The following is a 20,020-nucleotide window of genomic DNA, read 5'->3' as shown; positions in this document are numbered from 1 at the left end:
AATAAGCCTATATATATATATATATATATATATATATATATATATATATATATATATATATATATATATATATATATATATATATGCACACAAACCTTTAATTTCAGTCAGCCATCCTCAGGGCTTCCAGTTAATTGTCATCCCATACAAAATCATTGAGTTTAAGAACTGATTTCTTTAAAAAACAGCGATCTTCACTGCCTGGCTGAGATACGATATAAAGTGGGCATCAGACCAAACAAGAAGCACTGCATTAAATTATATTTTTCCGTGCCATATCTTTAAAATATGTAAATTAATTTAACCCCAGTGTTTTCAATGGAATTTCTGCGCTGGTCTGTGGCTAATGACTGCGCCTGAGTTTAAATGGTTTTCGTCTCTTTTTACACTTTAACAACTAAATGGATGCTTCAGTCTATTTAACTGAATGTATTGTAATTACATTACAACATTGATGCTGTAAAAGGACCCTTATGAAATTGAAAATAGTCACATAAAGCTTTCACCAAAAGTTCATCATTGGCTGTAAAACACTAGCTGTGCATAGAGCCCGTTGTATGATTTTATGCCTGTTTTTGTATGATTTTTTTGAGGATGACAAGCTTAAAGGTCAGGCCCTGTCACATTTTTTTTTAGTGAAAATGTACATTTCTGGTAGCATGTCCCTTATATCTGGTTGATATAAGGGCATTTTCAGACATTTATTTCGAAACCAGGAATAAAACTGTTTCAAGGTTGCCATTTCATTTTGGATAAATTGTCATCTCACTGGTCAAAGTGTAATGGAAAGATTCTGTTATGGGAAGCAGACGGACAAAGGAGGTGAGTGAATTATCAACGATGTTTATTTAATAACAACTGAGCACACAAGGAGAACGAAGGAGAAGTGAGTGGGGTCTGGTTGTTTGGGTGATCCTTGGTGGCAGGCTGGATGACTGATACAGAGGGAGACCGAATGCACACACCAGAGGGCTTGCGGGGAAGACAGACTGATGACAAACACAAGGCAGACAGGACACCGGGAACACTGGACAAACTAGGAGAGACAGAGAGCAGATAAGTACAATATACTGAGGTTGAAATGCTAGTGATTACCAGGAGGTGTTCACTCAGAGTCCGCTTCGTAGGAACGAGACCGGACACTGAGTGAAGTGAGGTGTGTGCTTATATAGTGACTATGAGTGATTGGGTGCAGCTGTGTGTGGTTAATACTCAGGTGACGGTGATCGTTGAGTGATGCTGGTGGAAGAGCCTGGCCAATCCGTGACATTACCCCCCTCCCCAGGGCCCGCTCCTGAGGGCCTATACCTCCGACGCCGTGGTGGTCTACCACGTCCACGAGGTGCTGGAAACTCGGGGTGATTGGAGTGGAACTCTTCCATAAGTGCAGGATCTAATATATCTGATCTGGGGACCCAAGATCTCTCCTCCGGACCGTATCCCTCCCAGTCGACAAGATATTCCAGCTGACCACCACGACGTCGGGACCGCAGAAGGTCCTTGATCTTGTAAATGGATCCGACTTCCGACATCAGTGGGGGAGGAGGTTCCTCTTCATGGCCAGGCTCTGCGGAGGGAATCAGAGGGTCGTGAAAGGGTTTGAGGAGTGAAACGTGGAATGTGGGGTGGATCCTATATTGTGGTGGTAACTGTAACTTAAACGTGACGGGGTTGACCTGCTCCAGGATGGTGAAGGGACCAACAAATCTGGGACTAAGTTTTCGGGAGGGCAGTCGCAAGCGGATGTCTCTGGTGGAGAGCCAAACTTTCTGCCCCGGCGCATAGCTAGGACCTGGAATCCTCCTCTTGTCGGAGACCTCCTTGGCTCTGCGAACTGCCCTCTGGAGATGGTGATGAGCATCGTCCCAGACCCTCTCGCTCTCCCGGAACCAGTAATCCACTGCGGGGACATCAGAAGGTTCGCCATCCCAGGGAAATAGTGGAGGTTGGAAGCCCAGAATACACTGGAATGGCGTAAGTCCGGTGGTAGGTTGCCGCAGGGAATTCTGGGCGTATTCCGCCCAGCCCAGAAACTGGCTCCAGGAGTTTTGATGACCGTGACAGAATGTTCTGAGGAACCGCCCCACTTCTTGGATCTTCCTCTCTGTCTGGCCGTTGGTCTGTGGATGATAGCCAGACGAGAGGCTGACGGTCACACCTAGGAGTCTGAAGAAGGCTTTCCATAGTCTGGAGATGAACTGGGGTCCTCGGTCCGAGACTATGTCTTCAGGTAACCCAAAGCATCGGAAGACATGGTTGAATAGGGTTTCGGCGGTTTCTAGGGCTGTGGGCAGACCTTTCAAGGGAATCAGACGGCAGAATTTGGAAAATCGGTCGACAATGACTAAAATGCAGGTATTACCTTCAGATGATGGGAGATCTGTCATGAAGTCAACTCCTAGGTGTGACCAGGGGCGGTTTGGGATGGGCAAGGGATGGAGTTTACCTGCAGGTAGATGGCGAGGACTCTTTGACATAGCGCACTCTCTACAGCCTTGAATGTATCTCCTCACATCCCTCGCCATGTGCGGCCACCAAAAGCGTTGGGATAGCAACGAGAGGGTGTTGTTGGTCCCGGGATGCCCTGTGCCCAAAGATGTATGGGTGGAATGGATCAGATCTACCCGTTGGTTTTCAGGAATGAAGCGACGATTGGGGGGACAGCCCGGCGGAGTCCTGGATTCGGGAGTGGCGATGACTGTAGGAGCGGACCAGGTGATAGGACAGACCGTGATCTGTTCTGGAAGGATTCTGGCTGGGGTCTCCATGATTTCTGGCTGATCATAAATTCAGGACAGTGCGTCCGCTCGGATGTTCTTTGACCCAGGTCGGTAAGATATGGAGAATTGGAATCGGGAGAAGAACAGGGACCATCGGGCCTGACGAGGACAGAGTCTTTTGGCTTCTTTGAGGTACTGGAGATTTTTATGGTCTGTAATCACCTGGAAAGGATGTTTGGCTCCCTCCAGCCAGTGTCGCCATTCTTCCAGGGCAAGCTTTATAGCCAATAGCTCCCGATTTCCGATGTCATAGTTTCTCTCCGCCGGGCTGAGCTTCCTGGAGAAATAGGCGCATGGATGGAGTAATGCTGGTGTACCATGATGTTGTGATAGGATGGCTCCTACTCCAGTTGTCGAGGCATCTACCTCGACCACGAACGGGATTTCAGGATCTGGGTGAGTCAGGAGTGGAGCTTGAGTGAAGGCTTGTTTGAGGGCTTGGAAGGCTGCGTCGGCTTCGAGAGGCCAGGAGAGTTTCTTGGGTTGGTTTTTGAGTAGGTTGGTAAGCGGAGCGGTAATGAGACTGTAGTTGTGGATGAAACGTCTATAGAAATTGGCAAACCCTAGAAATCGTTGGAGTTCTTTAATAGTTGTTGGTTTTGGCCAGGAGACAACGGCAGTGACCTTCCCCTCGTCCATGCGAACCCCTTCATGATCAATGATGTACCCCAAGAACTGAACAGACGGTAGGTGGAAGGAGCATTTTTCAGCCTTGAGGTACAATTGATGGTCTCTGAGGGTTTGTAGGACCTCCGCAACGTGGTGGCGATGTTCGGCCTCACTCCGGGAGTAAATCAGGATGTCATCAATGTAGACTATGACGGAGATATGGAGGAACTCCCGGAGGACTTCGTGAATGAAGTTCTGGAATACGGAGGGGGCGTTGACCAGACCATAGGGCATGACCAGGTATTCGTAGTGCCCTGTAGGGGTCACAAACGCCGTCTTCCACTCGTCCCCCTCACGTATTCTAACCAGATTGTATGCGCTGCGGAGGTCCAACTTCGTGAATACCTTGGCTGATCGGAGTTGTTCCAAGGCCGCAGGGACGAGAGGAAGGGGATACCGGAACTTTATTGTTCCTTGATTCAGAACTCGATAGTCGATGCAAGGACGCAGCCCTCCATCCTTCTTGGCCACAAAGAAAAAGCTTGAGGCAGCGGGTGACGTGGACTGGCGGATATACCCCTGACTCAGTGCTTCCTGAATATACTCCTCCATGGCCTTAGTTTCCGGAAGGGACAACGGGTAGATCCTACCTTTGGGCATAGGAGCGTCTGGCAGCAGGTCTATGGCGCAGTCCCATGGCCGATGTGGAGGTAGCTGGGAAGCTCTCTTGGGGCAAAAAACGTCTTCATATGCGGAGTATATCTTCGGGATTTGAATGGATCGTTTATCTACTGGACTTTCAACTGACGTGACATAGATATTAAGGGGTTTCTGAAGTTGAACAGGTAGGTCGGGAAAACATCTGGTTTTGCAGTCTTCACCCCATTTTCTTATCTCTCCTGTGCCCCAAGAGAGGATGGGATCATGCTTCACCAGCCACGGGCGCCCTAAAATGATGTCCATGGATGCACCCTCCAGAACCAGAAATTGGATCTCCTCCTTGTGGAGCAATCCCACTTGGAGATAGATAGGCTCACATTTGCGATGGATACGTGCCTGGGAATGGATTGCGTTGGTTATGGGTTGGATCTGGTAGACGTGCGTCGAGGCTTCGGTGTTAAGATGGAGCTGGCGACAGAGGGCGTACGAGATGAAATTTCCAGCTGACCCGGAGTCGATGAGGGCCGTGACTGAAACAGATACAGAAGGGGTAGTTAACTGGGCATTGGTGGTGAGAGGATGCATTTTTTCAATGGGAGAACTGAATACACTCACCAAAGGACGTGCTGGACGAATGGGACAGTCCAGCCTGACATGTCCTTCGGCACCACAGTACATACATAAACCCCGGGTCAGCCTCCTCTGTCGCTCAGTGATGGTGAGTCTACCAGATTCCACGATCATTGGTTCTGGTTCTGGAGGGACTGCTGGCTCTGGCGAACGGAGGAGTGCTTGGGGTGCAGATGGAAGATCGTGCTGGTAGACCCTCAGACGATCTGAACAGCGGAGGGATTGTTGGATGAATTTCTCCAACCCCATGGTATCGTCGAGGGCTGCTAGCTGTAGTCGGAGGCTGGGCTCCAGTCCGAGCCGGTAGGTGGTGAGGAGAGATCGCTCATTCCATCCGCTAGCAGCAGCCAGAGTACGGAACCGGAGCGCATAATCCTGAGTGGACATGGCTCCCTGTTTGAGATGGTATAACTGTTCTCCAGCTGCTACTTCTGCATCTGCGCGACCGAAAACCTCCTTAAAGTACTTGACGAATGCTTGAATGGAGCTGGTTACCGGCCCAGACTGTTGCCAGATGGTTTCTGCCCACCGAAGAGCCGATCCAGAGAGAAGGGAGATGATGAAAGCGATTTTGGACCGATCTGTGGGATATAATTCAGGTTGCATGGTGAATATTAGAGAACATTGTAACAGAAAACCATTGCACTCCTCCGCCCCGCCAGAGTAGGGCGCTGGTCGAGCCATGGGACTGGATGAGTGGGTGGACGGTGAAGAAGTGCTCGGTGCTGGTGGTGCTTCGGGAAGTGGAGCAGATGGTGACAAAACTCTCTTCAGCGAGTCCACCAACTCCTGAATGGGATCGTGAGTGCTCATGCTGTTGATTGTAGTGGGTCCGGTCTTCTGTTATGGGAAGCAGACGGACAAAGGAGGTGAGTGAATTATCAACGATGTTTATTTAATAACAACTGAGCACACAAGGAGAACGAAGGAGAAGTGAGTGGGGTCTGGTTGTTTGGGTGATCCTTGGTGGCAGGCTGGATGACTGATACAGAGGGAGACCGAATGCACACACCAGAGGGCTTGCGGGGAAGACAGACTGATGACAAACACAAGGCAGACAGGACACCGGGAACACTGGACAAACTAGGAGAGACAGAGAGCAGATAAGTACAATATACTGAGGTTGAAATGCTAGTGATTACCAGGAGGTGTTCACTCAGAGTCCGCTTCGTAGGAACAAGACCGGACACTGAGTGAAGTGAGGTGTGTGCTTATATAGTGACTATGAGTGATTGGGTGCAGCTGTGTGTGGTTAATACTCAGGTGACGATGATCGTTGAGTGATGCTGGTGGAAGAGCCTGGCCAATCCGTGACAGATTCAGTGGATGTTAGAAGTTCTTTTTATTCATAGATGTCAGTAAACTGCAGGTTTGTTTGGAATAGGCATGGGACAATAACCAGTTTACTGCAGTTTGGAAAAGTCAAGAGTTTTAAAACTGATAACATTTTCTGTTATACCGTTCCTATGGTATATTTACATTTGATTTATTTACATTTTTTTACAGTGATTTCATTCATTCATTCATTTTCTTTTCGGCTTAGTCCCTTTATTAATGTGGGTTCGCCACAGCGGAATGAACCGCCAACTTATCCAGCATATGTTTTACGCAGCGCAACCCATCACCAGGAAACATCCATACACACTCATTCACACACAATTTAGCTTACCCAATTCACCTATACCACATGTTTTTGGACTTGTAGGGGAAACCGGAGCACCCGGAGAAACCAGTGACCTTCTTGCTGTGAGGCGACAGCACTACCTACTGCGCCACTGCGTCGTCCAGTGATTTCATTTAGTTTTTTTAGGGCAACAGTATCTCCAGTAGAAAAGGACCCTCCACATTAAGGCCCAATCTTCATTTTACCCCTTAGCCCTTCCCCTTACCCCTACTCATTTTGTGCGCTCACGTGAAGGAGCAGGGGTGTCCCAATTTTCTTTAGCTTGAAGGGGTAGGGCTAAGGGGAAGGGCTAGATAATCACCTTGAAACGGAGACTTTTCAGGACCATACTTGAAGCCAACGGGTAAGAACATTTCCCAGAATACACCATCGACAACGGCAGCATGGCTGCACATGGAAGTTAAAGTAAATTTTTGTCATTATTACAAATTTTAACAACAAACAAGCACATGTTTTAATACATTCATAATCGTGCTTGTGTTTTACCGTCATGCTTTAAAAAAAAAACGCTAAAATAAAAACCGCTAAATTTGACTATTTATAATCCCTAATAATGACTCCTGTATAGCAGTCCCACAACATTCTGTCCCTCGATGACACTCGAATACCCTGTCAGAAAAGTCTAGTGGCTGGGAAGGAGATTTTTACAGCCTCTGCTATAATGTTAATGTTGTATTTTGTGTGTTTACAGAGATGAATATGGCCACGGTGTAAATGCACAGTACAGTTACGATCTTAATGCTTATTTCCTGAAGATAAATACCAAAAAATAATGCAACTTATAATAACTACAGCAGTCGTGATTGTCTGATCTCATATGAAGCAAGTGATCGAGATGACATATGATGACGTGTGCAGGTGCTGTAGTGCTGTCCCATTTCTTAGGGGTAAATTCACATTCTGTTTTAAGGGGAAGGGGAAGGGGTACAAAAATAGAATTGGGATTGGGCCTAAAAGGCCACAATTCAGCAAACATTTGAAAAACGAACCACTTATAAACCAACATCCAAGCCTGCACTATACCTGAACAGTGCAGTGGTTTACTTTATATCCAAAAAAGAAAGATATCCAAAGACGACATTTAAAGGTGTAAAGAAATCTGTGTTCTTGAAACTGATGAAGACAGCATAAGTCAATAATTCATTTGAATTATTTAGCCTGACAGGGCGGCACGGTGGCTCAGTGGCTAGAACTTTCACCTCACAGCAAGAAGGTCGCTGGTTCGAGTTTGCATGTTCCCCCCGTGTTGGTGTTAGTTTCCTCCGGGTGCTCCGGTTTCCCCCACAGTCCAAACCACATGCGGTATAGGTGAATTAGATGATCTAAATTGACTGTAGTCTATGATTCTGTGTGTGAATGTGTGTATGGGTGTTTCCCAGTACTGGCTTGGGACAAAGAGACAAAGCTGAAGGAAAATGAATGAACGAATAAATTTAGCCTTACATGCACTGTAAAACCTAACAGTGAAAATCACTAAATAAAATAAGTCAATATAACTTAGATTATTTTAAAAAGTTGCTTTGACTTAATGAAAAAGAGTTATGGTAACTCATAAACTAATTATATCAAGCTGAAATCATACTGAATGAGTTATGAATGAATTCATTACATTTTTTGTGTGTTAACTCAGTGCTAGAAGCAATACCAAACCATTTGAGTAGCCACAGTATATAGTTGTTTGGACAATTCAATACAACAATCATTCTATTAACTGAACTCATATCAGTTTGATAACTTAAAATGTTTGTTATTAATAATACTCTAAATGTTTTACAATATAAACACGAATAATATATGTGTTTATGACTATATATATAGGTTTACAGTACTCAAACCATTTGGTTTAAACTAAAATGCTTTCAAGAGTTCACACTTAGCTGATGATCCATCAAAAGCTTGTTTGGCATGCTGTCCCAGGAGAGAGCCCCGAGCTCAAGGGATCCTCGAGCCTGGGGCTTCCTCCCATTCACAGAGCGAGAGGGGAGCTTGAGCTCGGTGGATCTCAGAACTCCCCGTCTGCAGTAGCTAAGGAAACACGTGAGAAGAAAGAAGGCTAGACAAATGCTTGATTGTTATGCATGATGTATATCTTTGGATGGTGGGAGGAAACCGGAGAATCCGGGGAAAACCAACGCGGACACGGGGAGAATATACAAACTCCTCACAGAAACGCCTACCGACCTGGCAGGACCAGGGCTGGCAGTGTTCTTGCTGTGGGGCTAACAGTGCTAACCACTGGGCCTCCGTGCCGCCCGATCTATGTTGAAGGAGGAGAATGGGAAGGAAGGGGGGTTTCTTCCAAACGAAGATAGTAGACTGAAGACTGTGGTTATTTATTGTAGCTTATGGCTCATATGATTGCATGATACTGATTAGTTTAATACAAGACCGGTTGTGATAATTCATAAGCACGTGATCCTCTCGAAATTAGTTTATAAATAAACTTCACTTGTCGCAATCGGCTTTCTCAAACAGTTGGAGTTATACTAAGTAAGTTTGAGTTTTACAGTGTTTACTGTTCCAAAATATTTTAAATGTTACTTAAAATAAAATATATTATGTTAAATGAGGAAAAAAATTGTTGATTTTTACCCAGACATTAAAAAGAACTTATTTTAGAGCAATACTGCGGTACTGTGAAACCGTGATATTTTTATCCAAGGTTATCATACCGTCAGAATCTTATACCGGCCCATGCCTAGATTGGAATAGGTACATTTTTGGATGAACTATCCCTGAAAGTGTTGGTGGTTTTGGACAGAAACATTTAGTTTGTCGTTCCTCTGTGATTTCTTCATTTTTAAGTCTTCCTCTCCCTGCTGAAACCCTCGTGTATCAGTCACTTCATAACAGGGGCTGTTCAGACGGTGGCCATTATTCATAAGCAAAACTATGCACCTGCACAAGAAGAGAAAACATCTTTTTTCCCTCTCAGACTTCACATGACTAGCAGCAGGCTTTCCCCTTTCTTGCCGATTTTTCACAGCAATTAAAGGCTTTTCTCTTTGATTGAGTTAATAGCCTGAATCTAGGCTGTCACTTTCTTCCATTTCCACTATGCTGGAGACTAACGATGCCTAGCCAATCCCAGGAAGCCCCCGTCGGGACCCTTTCACACGTTTGCAGCCCCTCTCTCGCTCTCTGTCGGGCCCCCATTGACCCTTTGCGGCCAAGGTGTGAGGGGCCTCTCTGGATCTGTGGTTGGGAGGCCCCCGCCGCCCTCTCTGGGGCCCCTCGGCCCCCATGCGGCCCTCTGTGGGACACAATGCACTCTCTGCTGGAGGCTGGCCCCTGGATCACCGCTTTCAATCCCACAATGCTTCACTGCCAAAAGGGGGTAATAGGATTTGTGGTTTGTGCGCTGGTGGGTCTTCTGAAAATATGTCTTTTTTTATCTGAATTGATTTTCGTTTGAAGGGGAATGATAAAAATGGAGAAAAGCGAAAACAAGAGGGCGGAGCGGCTGTGGAGGAGTGGAGAGGTGTCGACGGAGACAAAGGCTTGTTTGGTCTGCAGTCGGTTACTTAGAAGAGACATTATTTGTCATGTAGAAGACATGTTAGCGTGATGCTTGCCATACAAACAGTTGAAGTCAGAATTATTAGCCTTATTGTATACCCCCCCCCCAATTTCTGTTTAACAGAAAGAAGACACATTTCTAAACATCATAGTTTTAATAATTGATTTATTTTATCTTTGCCATGATGACGGTACATACTCTTTGACTAGACAGTTTTCATGACACTAGTATTCAGCTTAAAGTCACATTTAAAGACTTAATTAGGCTAGGTTTAATTAGGCAAGTAATTACAAGTATAACAGTGGCTTGTTCTTTGGACAATAGATATATATATATATATATATATATATATATATATATATATATATATATATATATATATATATATATATATATATATATATATATATATATATATTTATTTCTTTTTTTAATATTTCCCAAATGATGTTTAACAGAGCAAGGAAATTTTCACAGTATGTCTGATAATATTTTTTCTTCTGGAGAAAGTCTAAACCTAGTTAAACCTTTAAAAGTCACTTTAAGCTGTATAGAAATGTCTTGAAAAATATCTAGTCAAATATTCTGTACTGTCATCATGGCAAAGATAAAATAAATCAGTTATTAGAAATGAGTTAAAACTATTATGTTTAGAAATGTGTTGAGAAAGTCTTCTCTCCGTTATACAGAAAATAAATAAACAGGGGCGTAATAATTCTGACTTCAACTGTATCAATTTATCAGGGGTGGCCATAGTGGAATGAACCGCCAACTATTCTGGCATATGTTTTATGCAACAGATGCCCTTCTAGCCAGGGCCGGAGCAAGCTAAACTGGCACTATAGGCGAACGGCGATCATGCCGCCCTCAACCAGAATGTGAAAAAGAAAGTGACCGGTTCGCAGATGAAAGTGAGGACCGGGAGGGAGCGGGTGGGTGTCGCGATTGAAAGTGAGGACCAGGGGGTCTCGGACGCCGCCCTCACTATTCTGCCGCCTAGGTCGCCTTTATGGATGCGCCGGCCCTGCTTCTAGCTGCAATTCAGTACTGGGAAAAAACATAAACCATACTTAAGATTAATGTTTTTATAATACAATGTATTTTTATAATACAATGTAAATTAATTACATTTAAATTAAGACTGAAATATAATATAAAATAACAAATAATTATTATTATGAATGATTTAATGTCTTCCAGTAATAATTACATTATATAACATCCAGTAACATTTTTCGAAATATTTTAACCCAGGCTCATTATTGATATGTACCCCTATATACATTTCTGGAGAGCACCAAATACGTTTCAGGAGGTACGTTTTTGTTTTCGCAAATCCACTAGAGGCCGCTGTGTACGCTTTTTGAGATCTCAAATTTTTCTTGTGAGTGCCATTCATGCCTGCTCTTCTCGCGGAAATCCACCAGAGGCTGCTGTCGACTGACTGACGGATCGACCGACCGATATCCCCACCCACCACCTTTCCTAACCCAACCATTAGTGTTTTCAAAAGCATCGATTGACCTGCCCACCCCTTCCCTAAACCCAACCGACAGTGTTTTCCAAAACAATGCAGAAAAAGAAAAGCCCCCCTGATTTTTACCACATTTTCAGATCTTACCACATTCTCACCCTGTTATTTACTTTATTTTAGTTTTGCCTTTTGTCTTACCCGCTTTCCCGAAAAGCCTAAACTAAAATCAATGACAACAAGGATTTTTTTAAACTTATTTTAAAAATGATAAATATTGAAGGACAACGCAGTGGCGCAATAGGTAGTGCTGTTGCCTCACAGCAAGAAGGTCGCTGGTTCGAGCCTCGGCTGGGTCAGTTGGCGTTTCTGTGTGGAGTTTGTATGTTCTCCCAGTGTTCGCATGGGTTTGCTCCTGTTTCCCCCACAATCCAAAGACATGTGGTACAGGTGAATTGGGTAGGCTAAATTGTCCATAGTGAATGAGTGTGAATAAGTGTGTGTGGATGTTTCCCAGGGATGGGTTGTGACTGGAAGGGCATCCGCTGCATAAAACAGATGCTGGATGGGTTGGCAGTTCATTCTGCTGTGGCGACCCCGGATTAATAAAGGGACTAAGCCGACAAGAAAATGAATGAATGAATAAATATTGAAGTTGGGAGTCACGGTGGTGCAGTGGGTAGCACAATTGCCTCACAGCAAGACAGTCGCTGGTTCAAGCCTCGGCTGGGTCAGTTGGCATTTCTGTGTGGAGTTTGCATGTTCTCCCCGTGTTGGTGTGGATTTCCTCCGCGTGCTCCGGTTTCACCCACAAGTCCAAAGACATGTGGTAAAGGTGAATTGGGTAAGCTAAATTGGCCGTAGTGTATGTGTGTGAATGAGTGTGTTTGGATGTTTCCCAGTGATGGGTTGCAGCTGGAAGGGCATCCACTGTGTTCATTCCGTGGTGGCGACCCCAGATTAATAAGTGGATTAAGCCAAAAAGAAAATGAATGAATGAATATTGAAATTGAACAATACTGTTAAAACAAAAGCTGTGAAATGGTCCTGCATGAGTGTTGCTGGGACGGGTTTCTCCGAGCAGCTGTTGATGCAGTTGTGGGTGGCTTCAGATCCCCCTGCTGATGCTCAATACTGCGGGTGTCTGGGTTTGGCTGCAGCTGAATTGATGGCTGATTATTTGTGTTTTGTGGATCTCGTTTGGATCCATCTCAGCTGACGAATCTCCAAATGTGTCTCCATGGTGGTCGTGTTGGTTCTGTCCATGTCTCGCCGCCAGCTGTGACCGAATTGAACTGCGTTGGCTGTGGCGTCTTGGCCCGGGTTGATGACTGTAAACTCTGTCTTGGCCTAAAAATGCTAGGATGACCATCGTGGATGATTGTGAATCTGTTTCCTGACATCTCTGTCGGGCCTCCTGCAAACTCCTGACAGCAGATGGGGAATGACGAAGCGGAAGGGCCACAGGGTCACAGCTGCACCCAGAAACACAAAGAAAAACGCAAGAGAGAGCCAACAGAAAGACTGCGCGCTTGTCCAGAGGGGAAGAAAGAGATTTTGTGGAGTGTTTGGAGGGGGTTTGGTGTCAGCCATGAGCTCAGACAGCGAGGGTCTGTCAGTCACAAACACAGACCCCCAAACAACTAATTCCAGACTTATTCTGAGGGAAGAGTGAAAAGCGGCCCGTCCAGGATGATGAAGCGGACTGTTGTCCCTTCATAACACAGACAGACAGACAGGATGTACATCAGCCAATCAGAGATGATAAGAAATCATGGTTGGTGGAGTAAATTGAATAAACACTATGAAAGTAGTGTAATTTGATCAAATAAATACTGTATATTACTGTAATACACTCAAAAAATATATTTGTTGCTGTTTGTTGAAACTACTTATTTAAAATGAGCTGAAACAACACATATCTTTAACTTTTTTGTGGGGACAACTTAATTTTACACTCAATCAACTCAAAAAATGTTAAGTTTACTGTTACTGTTAATTTGCGTTTGGGACAACATGAAGGAGGCATCACGATGGCGCAGTGGGTAGCACGATCGCCTCACAGCAAGAAGGTCGCTGGTTCGAGCCTCAGCTAGGTCAGTCTTTTCACTCGGTGGCCATCTTTGAAACATAGCTTGGGCATTCTGTATGAATGGTAAAACATCAAATTCTCCAAAATTGCTTGCCAAGCTCATGATTAAATTTCTTATTCTTTAGTTTCAGGTCACACTTAGCTGATGATTGATTGTAAAGCATGTTTGGCATGCTGTCCTGGGAGAGAGCCCTGAGCTTATGAGATCCTCGAGCCCGGGGCTCCCTCCCATTTGCAGTCTTGAGAACTCCCCTGCTTGTTAATAGTGAATGCAAAATATGAATAACTATGGAGAGAAATATTGCTGATTAATCGCCCGTCTATGGGGTCGATTTGGTTTGGTCATATTACTTATGTTACATGTTTTTTGGCCTGTGGGAGGAAACCGGAGAGCCAGGGGAAAAACCCTCACAACCACGGAGAGAACATGTAAACTGTGAGGCAATGGTGCTAACCACTGGGCCTCCATGCCACCCTGTCAAGGAAAGGGGAAAGTAGGGGTGGAAGGGGGGATTCTTCAAGACGAATATGGCTTAGGTAAGATACTCTGGTTATTTATAGCAATTTAGGAATCATCTGATTGGTGGATTATGCATTAGCTAAATCGGGACCAGCCACAGTCAATCATAAGCACGTGCTTCTCTCGAAATCAGTTTATAAATAAACTTCACTTAATTTCTAAACGTTCGAATTACACAAAATCTGCAAAAACTCATGTCTGGCCTGAGCCCCTCCCCCAGACGATTATCAGTCTATAGCAATCGCCTATAGCAATCCTGTACATGAAGGCGGGGCTTCAGTCGTCATATTGACCGTTACACTTCCCCCCATTCAAAACTATATGAGTGACTATATGAATGTCTTGTGTAAAGTCTTTGTTTAAGTTCATTTTGTATGATTTTTAAGCATTCTGAATTATGAGGACACAAGGCATGTCCTCATAAACCACCTCTATTTTGATAATATCTATAAGTCAAATTCATGTCATTATACAAATTTCTGTCCTTGTAAACCACCAAAACCAGTACACACCTCCACACACACATTTGGCTATCTCAATGAAGACTTTTATAAATACTCTATCCCGCACCACAACCCTACCCCTAAACCAAACCTCACAGGAAACAATCTGCATTTTTACATTTACTTTAAAAATACAAGTATTTTTCAAAATACTTTATTCTTTGCTGTTTTTGTAAGCTGTTTTCCTAATGGGGACCAAAATGTCCCTAAAAGGCATTGGTATTGATTAGAGGTGTGAACCTACACTGGTCTCACGGTTTGGTTCGGTTATTATTATCACGCCATCGATTCGGTTCAATTCAATGTCTCGGTGCATCATGGTGCATTGATGATGCTTTCCATACACAATTGAGTGACCCTGATAAACGGCAGGGGCGCAGTGTTGCCAGATTGGGCCGTTTTGGATAGGCATTTCAGCGGGTTTTGGATAGTTATTGGGCTAGAATCAGTGAGCTACATCTGGCAACACTGCAGGGGTGAAATAGGGGCTTCTGTGGTAAGTGTCAGTGAAAGACTGTCCAGCAAACACACCTGCAGTAAAATTGTGCACAGTTTTTACGTTTTTAAGTAGTTGGAGCGTCTTAACACTTGCGCTCGCCTCCTTCGCCATGGTAAGCTACAGTGACATAGTGCATATGAAATAAATGATGTCAGTACACAATAACCGGTTATTATTATTACTGAACCGATACCGAATTGTCCGCGTCTGCATAGCAGTGCACCGGAGAAACAATTAATTTTAACACCCATAGTATTGCTATACTTAAAGGGTCACGAAATACCAAATTGCATTTTTTGAGATGTTAACTGTCATATATGTGTCCCACGTTGCTAAAAACACTATTAGGACACATATATTCCACCAAAAAGAGAAATTTGGTTGTTTTTATGCTATTTTAGGCAAATTCGTTCTTTTGAAGCAACGTCACGGCGATGAGATCATTGTGTAAATTCCAGCGTGGAGACTGGCTGTCTGTACCTGCCGATACAAAGTGACATCATTGAGTTTTCAGCACATCTGTTCATTAATTCATGAGAAAGAACCAATCAGTGCGCTCTATTGTGAATAAGATGCAATTTCATTTATATGCATGAGATAGCTTCAAAGACTCTTTACCTGTTGCAGTGTTCAGAGAGACGCCACGTTGTGTTGACAACCGTAATTCAAATAAGTAGTAGAGGAATTGGGACATGGGTCGTCAGTGTTGCATTTATAAATGTGCCGTAACGAAGGTTTTGTTTCCATTTTCATTTTGTGTTGCCTCAAAAGTAGTGAAACTCCCCTTTTCATGCAAACCCTTACCTCTTTTCCCACTCAACATTCCCACCTAAACAAAGCTGGACTCACCCACTTTCCTGACTTTTTCAAACTAGAGGTGTGAAAAAACTCTGCTGAGACAGAGGGGATTTTATGTTCCCTTAAAGCTGATTTAAACGTCTGCGTCAAGCGTATGGTCTGGTGCAAAAAATTTAACTACTTGTCGCAACGATGCATAGCGCTCTGTGATTGGTCGGCTTGGTAGCTGTGCTGAGTGTGGGCGGTGCTGAGAGCTGCGAGCTAAATGGAGCAAGTGCTTACAAGCGCCGAGTCCCGTGAAGGAGCTACAGATATTTTGTGTTTACCTTATGATTAAAGTTATTGCACGTCCGCCATTCCCGCCTCTGGATGAGAGAGTTTGAGCTACTTGTACGTTAAGGTACCAGGAAGATAACATAACCCACTGCCAGCTAGTGTTTTGAAAGTGTTATTGCAGAGCAACATAAACAGCATGCAGAAGTATGAATGTATGACTACGTGTAAGGCATGCGCCTTGGGTCCCATTGATTGCTCAATGTATACAGAAGTATAAACCAGCCTTTATGGGGACTTTTGATCCCCACAATGTACACTATAAAAAATGCTGGGTTCTGCACAATTCATTCACGTTGTCCCAACACAAATCGATTAATTTAACATAATTGTTATTACAAATTTAAATGGACTGAACATAAAACAATTAAGCCCCCCCCCCCCCCCCCCCGACCCCCTGAAAAAAAAAAACAAGAATTGTGTTGATTCAGTTGATTTGAACAAGCAGCAAAAATCTTTTTTGAGTATAAAGAATAAAAGGTACACACACACACACAAAATATGGTAAAATGATTAAATAACCAATAACAACATAGTAAAATAAGGAAAGTAAAAAAAAAGATTAGTTAAGTCTTAGTCTACTTGCAAGGCTCTTCCTGAACCAGATTCTTTGCCTCATATTTAACACAAACACTCTCTCTCTCTCACACACACACACACACACACACACACTCACTTTGGTAGAATTCATCAGCTATAGATTTACGATCAGAGATGACAGCAGAACTGTCTCCCATCGCCAGGGGCAAAGGGCTGATCCGCAAACCCCCTCTGAAAGCATCTTCCAGGTGCAGAGCTGCTCACACACACACACGCACACACACACACACACACACACACACACACACACAGAGAGAGAAAGTCATTTGTAGTGTGTCAGCCAGTGCTAATTTCGGAGGGGGTAATGATCTTCCCCTCAGCTTTATATGAGGAATCGGTTTGCTTTCAACACTGCTTTCATTCACGGCTGTCCTGCGGCTGATTTATAGGCCACAGGTGAGTGCGTTTGTGCTTGTGTAGCTTTTCAAGTCTTTTTTTTATTCCCCTGCTAAATGATTACAACCAACATTAAACACACACCTGTGTAGATAATGTCCCGATACAAAGACCATTCGTGTTCACTCTTGAACCTGTGGGTCAGTGAGGTGCTGTTTGCAGTGCTGAGTTTCTATAGAACACACATTTTTCAGTTAGTATATGTGTGTGTGTGTGTGTGTGTGTGTTTGTGCTGGTACATGTGCAGGTGTGAGAGTGACAGACAGATAAAAGCGCTACAGAGCGGCCGTCAGCACCTCTGCCTTTCTCCCACAATCCCTCATTCACAAACAAGACATGACACGGGACAGTGGACGCAGAGGAGTGTGTGAACGCTGCTCATCTCTGTGTGTTTCATGCAGTAAATGAAAGTGACGGAAAAATAGAGAATGCAGTGATTCAGGAGATCAAAAAATAGCAAGGGAAGCCATTCACTGCAGACTTTGCTGACACAAATGTAATAACAAACGTAATACTTTTTATTTATTTGCAATTAAATGAGTTTTGTTGTGCACAAAATGCAGTTATGCTTTTAAGTAATTATTTAACCATCAGATATTAAATAATTCATATATTTCAATATGTACTTCATCTATTACAGTTTTTTCCAACTGCTTACACACGTTTTCAAAACAGTTTCACCTTTTTTCAACACTCCTGTAAAATTCCTTCAAAATGTAACACTGCATTCAAAATGTCATAAACACACGTCAGAATGAAGCATTTGCATCAAATGGCAAACACATCTTTCAAAATAGTAAATGTTTGAATAAACCATGTAAACACTGTTGATCTAAATCTAAAGTTCTTTGCTCTTTATAGGCTGATATCTACAATTCCATACAATCTTCCACAGTGACAGTAATCTATTGAGAGGAGTAACAGGTACACTGTAAACACCAATGCAATGAAGAAACAGAACATATATATTAGAGGTGTAAACCTACACTGGTCTCACGATTCAGTTCGGTTACGATTATCATGCCATCGATTCGGTTCAAGTCGATATTTCGATGCGTCGCGGTGCATTGACGATGCTTTCCATACACAATTTTATATTTTACTTTACAGGCGCTGTTCACTCATGAGTGACACTGATAAAAAGCAGCGGCGCGGTGTTGCCAGATTGGGCGGTTTTGGATAGGCATTTCGGCGGGTTTTGGATAGTTTTTGGGCTAGAATCAGTCAGCTACATCTGGCAACACAGCAGGGGCGTGGTGGAGCAAACTCGCACGCTCGTGTCTGTATCCAGAAGTGTAACAGCCGAGCGAAGTGGAAAAGTGACACCGGCAGGTCAAATGGGCCACAGTGAGAGAGAGAGAGAGAGAGAGAGAAATGGAGTTTACTTTCATTCTCTCAATCGCAGTGAATTAGGGGCTTCTGCTGTAAGTGTCAGTGAAAGACTGTCCAGCAAACAAACATGCAGTGAAATTGTGCACAGTTTCTGCGTTTTTAAGTAGTTGGAGTGTTGTAAACACTTGCGCTCGCCTCCTTCGCCATGGTAAGCTACGGCGACATAGTGCATATGAGATAAATGACGTCAGTACACAATAACGATTATTATTATTACTGAACTGATACCGAGTTTTCCGCGTCTGCATCGCAGTACACCGAAGAAACAATTAATTTTGACACCCCTAATATTTATTAGGCCAAACATTATTGGTGTATATAGCATGCAAAAAAAAAAATTAAAACAATAAACATATTGTTTGTAAAAATTGAAAAAATAATAATAATAATTACGCAAAAGTATATTCTTTAGAATACAGTAAAGAACACAATTGTGTTTGGGGGCTTTTGGGGAGAAAAGCGTCCATTTCCTGGAAAAGCATCATGTGGTCATAGGGTTGGCCATCATACACTTTACAGCACTAGGCTTAAAAAAATTTCTTTATTCTTTTTTATAGAAATTTAGAAGTTTTAGAAAAGGTGAATATGCAGTAGGTACAAAACCACAACTTGTGGATGGGTGAAAAACAAGTTTTTTTGGACCAGAACAGCTGTGTTCCATCACCATTGGCCTATACTTGAGTAAAGCAGTGATTGGTTAGTGATCAGTTATGAAATTAGTGTTTACACATGTGAGGAGTCAGTGTGTGTAATCTGGTTGATAAGTGTAGCATTTTGATTGGTTGTGTTTGGAAAAATGAAAGCAAGTGGATTCCTGTTAGATTTTTGTGTTTTAGGTAGAGACCTGTGTGTAGTGTTTTGAAAAAAGTCCAAGACTGAGAAATAACTTCTAGTTTTTGAGTATCGGAGTGTAGTTTTGCATTTTGAGTGAGATTATCAGAAATCGTGTGACAAGAAAAGATTTTGTGTGTAAGCAGTTGGAAAAAGCTGTAACACACCAAAAACGATTTCTTTTTAAGGATTTTTTAAAAAAATGTGTTTTTAAAAACAAATATATATATCATTTTAAATAAACACTATATATATATATATATATATATATATATATATATATATATATATATATATATATATATATATATATATATATATATATATATTTTTTTTTTTAACAAATATAATGCTTAAATAATACATATTAAATACTAAATGAATTAGTTAAATCACTAAATGCAACATAAAAAAAGCTAGACAGATTGCTGGTGGGAGGCGTAATCGATGGCATAATCGTGTGAAAAAAAAGCAAATCAAACACGCGTCTCAAAAATACTTTTGTAAGAGGAACTACTTTCTTCCACCATTCATTCACAATTGCAGCTAATGTCAGAACAGCAGGAACCATTGCTGATTCACAAACATCACTTTAGAGCTAGTGTTTGAATGATTCTCTGCCGTAATGTCTAAAGTGATGACAAAACAGGTGATTTTGATTATAAAGTTGAACTGCATGAAATGCCATCAGTCTACAGAGAT

At 43.0% G+C, this 20,020-nt stretch overlaps 1 protein-coding gene across 2 annotated transcripts in view; it reads left to right on the top strand.

The window, feature by feature from the left end:
- The window catches only part of smoc2 (SPARC related modular calcium binding 2), a 94,682-nt gene that overhangs the window by 15,061 nt on the left and 59,601 nt on the right, over window positions 1–20,020 (top strand). The window lies entirely within an intron of this gene.

This window comes from Danio aesculapii, chromosome 13, assembly GCF_903798145.1.
Source record: "Danio aesculapii chromosome 13, fDanAes4.1, whole genome shotgun sequence".
Classification (NCBI taxonomy): domain Eukaryota; kingdom Metazoa; phylum Chordata; class Actinopteri; order Cypriniformes; family Danionidae; genus Danio; species Danio aesculapii.
This window is presented reverse-complemented; position numbering and strand designations above follow the sequence as displayed.